Raw genomic sequence first — 8,319 nt, forward strand, 5'->3', positions numbered from 1 at the left:
ATAATGCACCTAGAAACTGGAGCACTAGTTATAGGGAATGCTACCAAAGAGGTCCAAGCTTTAGAGTGATAAAAACTTGAATAAATTGGCCTCTTATATAAATTTAAATCCTGAAACTCCATGATGTAATATTAGGGGATAGTGAAAACACAGTGGGTTTTCTTCTTGTCCACAATGCTTGGGGACTCACATTAATTCAGAGATCTTGGTGTGGTAATTTCTCTTCAGGAACTTAGGATACCAAACATTCTCCATGTTAAACTTCTGCTGGTGTCTCAGGTCCAAAGGTTTCTTTGCCATTTAGATTTTCTTCTGTCACTCTCCTGGTCACTGAAGCTATGAATTTCTGGGCCATGATGCCATTAGTAACCAAGATAAATCACAGTGCCTGGGACATGCCTTCCTTACTGAGAATGAAATAGTTTGCTGGTAACGATATGGCAGCTACAGTACTGTTAGGCTCCCTCCTTGTGAAATAATTAGTGTTTTCATAGTGCAGTGACCTAGCACCAAGAGAAAGTGATTTGTCTTCACATATGCCACTACCAGCCTGGAGTTCAACCCACTACCTTAAAACTTAAAGAGCTGTTATACTCACTTTTCTCAGAAAGGATAAACCACGTATAACCCAATCTAGTGCTAACGTTCAAAGATGCCCCATAGTAGAATAAAATATCTCTTTCCTACCAAACTATATTCTTCACAAGTCAAAAGAGTTTTTCCCAAGTAGTTTCTTCAGTTAATCATTGAGAGTCACAGGCAAAATGTTTGGGAATCTCAATGCCCTATTTCAAAGTAACCCCCACTGACTGTGAAGGATCATGTACTAGGGGTACTTTTGCCTTCTGCTATCTGGGAGGATCAATGATCTATAGAGATTGGCATCCCATCAGATATGGCAAGGCATCTAGAGAGTTGCCCTTTGCAAATCTTTCAATATGTATACATATATTACTGCCATCTTTTCATGAAGATCACATGCTAACCTGCATAGGCCCCAGCAAGAGCCCATCATCAGGTAGAAGAAATTAGAGTGAAACACCTGGTTATTCTCTATTTCTCCTGAGATCTAAACAAGAACAAATGGGCTAACCTCACTGTAGCTGAATTTACAGATCAGTTTCCTCATTGAGGTGGGTTACCTCACAGAGCTTTTTAAGAACTTTTTAATCTAAGTTGGAATATTCACAAAATGCTTTTGAAGCCATAGCACCTAAACCTGAATGTAACTAGTCCAGTACCCCCACAAAAAACAGGCAATAGAACAATACAAACATAATTTTTAAATCTGTAACATGGGCCTTGGTGCACTAAAATTGCATTTCAGGATGCTGGTACTGTTAGATGCACTAGATTCTGTGTATTGGTAAACATATGTACTGGTCTAGCTGGAAAGTTTTTGGTGACATTTGGCCTGATGGGGCAATGAACGGGACTTTGAAATATCTGTCCTCCTGCGATTCTTTCTACACTGTACATTAGTTCATTGACATGTACTGATTTAGTGCCTCCAATACATCAGCCAAAAAAGGAGCCAAATGTGCCGTCCTCCCACCCCAACATGAACAGCAACACTAATATTCCTGCCCCCATCCCTCAGCATGTTAAAAAAAAAAAGTTTCCCAGATAAGCACAGAGTGTTGGAGACCTTGAATGCTGTGCAGTAGTCATTCAGTGAAAAACCAAATTAACACTAATTATATTCTGGCTCGCTGTGGTGCAGACAGTGTGACTTCACAAGGGGAAATGGCATTTGTGGCACTAGGTGGCATCGTTCTGACACATTTACAGACCATTAGCCAGCGCTAATATCATTTCAAAGGGTTGGTGTCAGGACGGGTAGGGCACCCTGGGAGCACTCCGCTCAGCCCTGTGTGAGCTGAGTGTAACTCCGGGTTCCCAAAGGAGGAGGCCTTGGGCAGGGGCTGGGTATCTACCACCTCCCTAAATGTAGGTCACTTGGAGCAGGTTGTGTCCTGAGGCATCTAAAAAACTTTGGGAAACTTTTGTTTTTTGAAGGGAAGAACAGTCTTATCAGGAAATGTCCTTGCCTCACACACTCACAGAAAGATCTAAGTTCTTTCTCAGGATCTGTGACTAGTGGTCTCATGGTCCAGACGTTTCTGAGGTAAAAGTGGGAGTCAGTTTCTATAATTGGGGTTTCAACATGAGGCTTTTGAACCACAGCAGCTTTCTAGCAGAGGGAAGTGGGCAAGATGACTTGGAACTAAAAGAGATGGTAGACTGGTGGGAAATTCGGGGAACAGTTGTGGAATTCAGAGCACTAAGGCAGGAGGGTTTCTCTAAAAGTTATCTAGTCTCTTGCCACTCTAAGTGTGAGCTATGCACAGGTAAAAGGGTCACAGTTGGGCAGGTGGTGGAGGTACTCTCAGGAATGCAACCTCTCAGGTCCACTCAAGCTTTTCTGAATCGGAATCTAGATTTTACTGCAATCCCCACATAATTCCTGGACACATTTACACCTGAAAAGAAAGGACTGGTCTAGTCTACACACCTGATTGCAAGAATGCTTTTCAAGAGAGGACAATTTCATTTTCCCCCCACTCTCCTCTTCTTCCTTTTTTTTCTTTTAAATAAATTTTTACTCTCTACTCTCAAAGTTTTTTGGATTCTGGACCAACCCTTCACCAGATTTTTTCTCACATTCCCTTTCACCTCCTTTTTTTCTCTGTATGTTACTCCCTCCTTCCATACCTCCAGCACCTACATTCTGCTCTTGTGGCCATCTGGGTCCTGCCAAAAGAAGGCCTATTCTGAAGTTAAAGCAGTTCAAGTGGGAAAAGCACTCAACTTTGAGCAAAAAATCCCCAAATCCATGCCTCAATTCCGCAGAGTTCTGAACACACGTCTTTTTATTTTCCTTAATAACACCCATTTTCCTGAATGCAGATATGAAATGTAATACTGTATATAAAATAACTTTATGAGCTATAAAACATTAAAGATATGTCTAAGACCTTGTTCCCCATGGAGCTGTTTCTGAACACATGCTATTCATAAAGGGGCAGTACTGTGTAAAGTTTAAGAGCATGAGCTCAGAGCAGATCGCCAGGGTTCAAATCCCACTTTGCCATTTTCTAGTGATCATGTTTGACTCAACTTCCCCATTTATAATAGGACCCACCTGTTAGATACCATGACAGTGCTGTCATAAAGAGTAAAAGTTTATGCATATGCCATACCCAAACATGCCTTGTTCTATAATTTCAGCTGTGATTACTTCTTGTCCATAAATGTCTGTAATATCCATAAATTTAAACTATGATTAATGACTACAAAGTACAGGTAACTTTACATCTGAGAACTGTATATACATAATCTCTAAGAAAAACACAGAGACATGGAATACATGAACAGGGAACACACTCAGGGGGCCTTTGAGGGTGAGGAGAAAACGGAAAGAGAGAGAGATCCAGAGATACTAATACAGAATTTATGTCAGGCTAAGCAACAAGAAGAGCTAGAAAGACAAAGTGGGTAGACTTCATATTATTCAAGAAATACAAGCATTTGTGAGAGGAGGGTTATCACTGCAAGACAATCACTATTTGTCACGGAAGACAACCAAAGCAGACTAAAATCCTAAGTCAGGTGCTTGATCTCCTGCCCCGATGTAATTGACATTATTGCACAAGAAGGCTATTTCTACACATTAGATGAATAACATTGCACCATGCCCTTAAATAAACCAGCTCACATTAATAAGAACATGATTTTTTACAACACAATAAAAGTTTTGAAGATGCCCCAAAATGCACATACCCTGGATCTCCAGAAAGATCTCTATATGCCTGCCTTTGATGTCATTATTCTATATATGGAAGTTTTTAGTTACCAAGACAGAGCGCTGACCTTAATCGTTCTTCTGCTGGCCACATAGAAGACCATGAGTATTCTGTGAAATGCAGCTGCTGCCCTTTCCTGAAGGCTTGGAAATCCCCATTCCAGTCATTCCTCCAGGCCCATCTCCCATTCTGCATTTGATTACAGCTTCTCACATCCCTTTTTAGCTGTGGTCCACTTTTGAAGGATCTTCTGTCTAGTCTTTTTTGGGGAAGTGTTTAATGTTTGCCTGGATAATGACTTCTTAGATAGCTAACTCTATCTCTGCAGCCTAATCCAGCTCTATGACTTCTGGTTTTTGGGATTTAAGTCACCTCTTCCAAGTTCCTTGTGCATTCGCCTGTACTCCTGCCATCAAATTAAAGACTGTGGTCTTGACAGATGGTCTCTTGTACAGTATCAGCTAGAATCCTGCTACTTCGAAAATGCCCCAAGATTAATAGAATAGGATCAATAGGAAAGTGAAAATGATGATGACAATCAAAACTAATCTTAAGGAGAATTATCAACCAAGTGAATTTTAAACTTTGTTCCTCTCTTTTGTACTACAGAAACTTTTCTCTTCCAAGTTTCCCTTGCTTTCTCCCAATGTTCTCATTCTGTTTTATGTGGAACACAACACACCACCATGCCACTCAACTCATCACTGGTCTGTCTCACCATCCAGAAATTTCACTGATATGTATCCATTTCTTAACCTAAGTATCTCTCAGAGGAGTCTCAGGAATTAAGTTATTATTTTAAAAATGAGGGACATTAGGTAAAAAAGATCCAAAACCTTAAAGTGCTTAAGATTTGACTGGATGAAACAAAATTTTTCAGTGTGAGGAAGTGCCTATTGGAACAAATTCCATCTAGTAGTGAGAGAATAAATGGGCTAGCTCCTCACTACTGGATCCTTAGGAGGCTGCGTTTTGTAATGAATGAGGCATAATGAGAGAAGATTTCAAGAATGCTCCATCCTGTACTGGTGAGGGGACGGAAGGCAGCAAACCACACTGCTATGTGTGTACCTATGCAACAATCTTGCATGTTCTTCACATGTACCCCAAAATCTAAAATGCAATAAAAAAAGAATGCTCCATCCTGTCTTTGTAATTCTAAGATGCTAATTGAACTAGCCAGATCATTTCCAAAGTTCTCTAAAATAATTACACATATGAAACTCCATAGACGGCTGTTGGAATCCAAAAGATTCTACAGTTCCATTGAGAATTCAGTTACCCACCTTGCCCACTGATAGCAGGGTGCTGGGTCATGTGATATTAAAAACACATGCTTTGATAAAGAGTAATTTAGTAACATTTGCAGATATTTTTCTGTTGTAAAAGTGATTTTTAAATAATCCCCAATATCTATTGATTACAAACACATTCACCTTCACATTTCTAGGTATCAATGTGTTTATTTCATTCAGGCTTGTGGCCTCACTGTCTCTCTGCCATTCACCTCTCTGTCTCTGTCTTTTGAATTATTTAATGTTTTTCCCAGTTAATCTAAATTAGAGCTGCTTTTGTTTTTAAGGGGGATGGGAGGAAACTAAAAATAGTCACTGAAGCCAGGATATATTACACCAACTGCTTTTGCCTCTGGTGGTTACTGGAGTTTCCTTTGTTGTCTTGTTTGATTGTTTCATTTATATGGCAGGTTAGACAGCAACAGACTTCTGTTATTGCCTTTTCTCAGTGGTGGATTTTTTAGGCTCAGATCCCCCTAAGGCAGCCACTCCCCATCCGCAGCTGGTGACAAGAGGTGCTGTTGCTCTCAGTACTTACACGTACTGGAGAAAGATCAACAGAGATGCTATTAAGTGGCATAGAGTGTCTCCATTTTTAACTGTTTAGGCCTTTGTTGAGAGAAACAGGAAGAAGAAAAAATGAAAGAGACTTAGAAAGGACGGGGGAGAGAACACTGAACAATTTGCATCTTCCAGATTCTTTATGTACTACTTTTGCAGATGTAAAACTGCATTTTTCTTTGTTTCTGCCTTTCCACCACCAGCTTCCACCCTCTCCTTTGAAAACGTTCTGCTTTTTCCTGTTTTTCAGGAGTCAGAAATAATCTCTTAAATCAAATGGTAATACAAGTATGTTAAAGTGGAGAAAACAATTTTTAGGGAACAGGGTTTTTACAATAGACTGAGTATGAGGATGGGTAATTCAGTACTTGGGGCTATTTTTTAAAGTTCTCCCAGGAAAGTTTAGGTCATTAGTTACTTTCTAACTTTCCATTACTCTTTCACTAATGTGACCACAGAGTGTCATCCTTGGCATAAAACTGGGAATGAGGAGATTTATGGAGGACAAGGTAGTGAAACTTTCTGAAATTAAACAGATTAGATGACTCTGGTAATACTTAAGGCGATAAATTAGCACTGCAACTTGAGAAGAGACCCTAAAGAATCTTGGTCATTAGGAGAGAATTTCTGCCCTCTTATCTTGTCTCCTTCAGGCATCTCAGCTGCCTTTTTATTTCCTTTTAGTTCACAGAGCAGAGAGCCAGGGGAAGGAGCCTCCAGGAATTCACTGTTAACTTTTTTTGGTCTGTTTATTTTTCATTAAGGGCATAAAATGCCAGGTAAGGAAATGTAAGGTTAAAGACATCACCTAATCTTCAGAGGAACTTAAGACCAAGACCACCTGAGCACTTTCTATGTGCATACACTGAGGCCTACACTACCATATGCCAAAAGAAAAATAAAGAATTTTTTTTTTTTTTTGAGACGGAGTTTCGCTCTTGTTACCCAGGCTGGAGTGCAATGGCGCGATCTCGGCTAACCGCAACCTCCGCCTCCTGGGTTCAGGCAATTCTCCTGCCTCAGCCTCCTGAGTAGCTGGGATTACAGGCACGTGCCACCATGCCCAGCTAATTTTTTGTATTTTTAGTAGAGACGGGGTTTCACCATGTTGACCAGGATGGTCTCGATCTCTCGACCTTGTGATCCACCCGCCTCGGCCTCCCAAAGTGCTGGGATTACAGGCATGAGCCACCGCGCCCGGCCTAAAGAATTTTAAGAATGCATTTTTTAAAAAGGAAGGTGACCCTGTAGCTAGGTACCTGAATTTAAAACCATAACTGAGAAGACCTACTAAAGGAGATTACAAGAGAAAAAACTGGAGACTTTCTCTCATAGTAATAATAATGCAAGACTCCAGGTGCCTAAGAGCCCTCGTTAATTGCTAAATGAAATCAAAGAGTCTGGGGTAGTAGAGATGGCCTCCTTGTGGTGATCTTATAATTGAGAATTGAAAAATGAGTAGGATTTAGATAAGTACTAAAGACAGAAGGCATTTTAAAATTTCCCCTCCTTTCATAACCACAAACTTAGAGTTAAACTTGGCTTCTTCATCTTTTAGAAAATGCCCAAAGTCATAGCTTTTTTCTCATTTGAATAAACCAGATGAACTTCAATAAATATACTGAACTTATCCTATGAGCAAAAATAGTGAATACATGATGATGCCATAACATGGAACATTAGCAGGAAAAAGAAAGGCCTTCGACATTCTGTGATTTCAGTCTCATTTCTAGATTAGTCTGTAATGGATGTTACAGTATTTTAAAACTGTAAAACACTTTCATGGAAACATATAATCATGAGAAAAATATAGCCATGAGTGATTTATAAAAGCCATTGCACTGTGTTTGCATGGTATAGAATAGGGCCTTTTTTTCCCATGAGGTATTTTGTTTGTAAATATGTGTTACATCTCTAGAAAAAGAATCCCAGGATTTTCCCTCCTGTGTTTTCTTCTTGCTTCTTCGTGGTCCATGATGTCAGCTGCTTTTGTCAGTACAATGAAACCAAACTGGTGATATGGAAACAGATTATTCTGCCATTTTTCTAGATTGCTAAGTTGCACATCACATCTGGGGCTGATCACCCCACACTTGTTTGGCCTGCCTGTGAGGTTTACAACAGTTTTTCTAGCTCTGTTATCATCAGTGATTTCAAATTCACCAATGTTATCTTGCTTCATCATCACAGAAACCAGATGATGACTTTGGAGCACGGTTTAATAAGAACCTGGCATTTGCCTCTCTTTTCAGCTTTATTGATGCTCTTGAGGGCATTAGCCAGGACATTCATGTGCACATTTGTGGTGTTGCAGAAAGGTGGCAGAAAGAGAAATACAGGGACATTTTAAAAATAAAATCTATTTTATTCTAAGACAAAATCGAATTCAAAATTATATAATGAAGTACTTTTTTTTTTTTTTTTTTTTTTTTTTTTGAGACAGAGTTTCACTCTTGTTACCCAGGCTGGAGTGCAATGGCGCGATCTCGGCTCACCGCAACCTCCGCCTCCTGGGTTCAGGCAATTCTCCTGCCTCAGCCTCCTGAGTAGCTGGGATTACAGGCACATGCCACCATGCCCAGCTGATTTTTTTTTTTTTTGTATTTTTAGTAGAGACGGGGTTTCACCATGTTGACCAGGATGGTCTCAATCTCTTG

This window comes from Saimiri boliviensis, chromosome 4, assembly GCF_048565385.1.
Source record: "Saimiri boliviensis isolate mSaiBol1 chromosome 4, mSaiBol1.pri, whole genome shotgun sequence".
NCBI lineage: Eukaryota > Metazoa > Chordata > Mammalia > Primates > Cebidae > Saimiri > Saimiri boliviensis.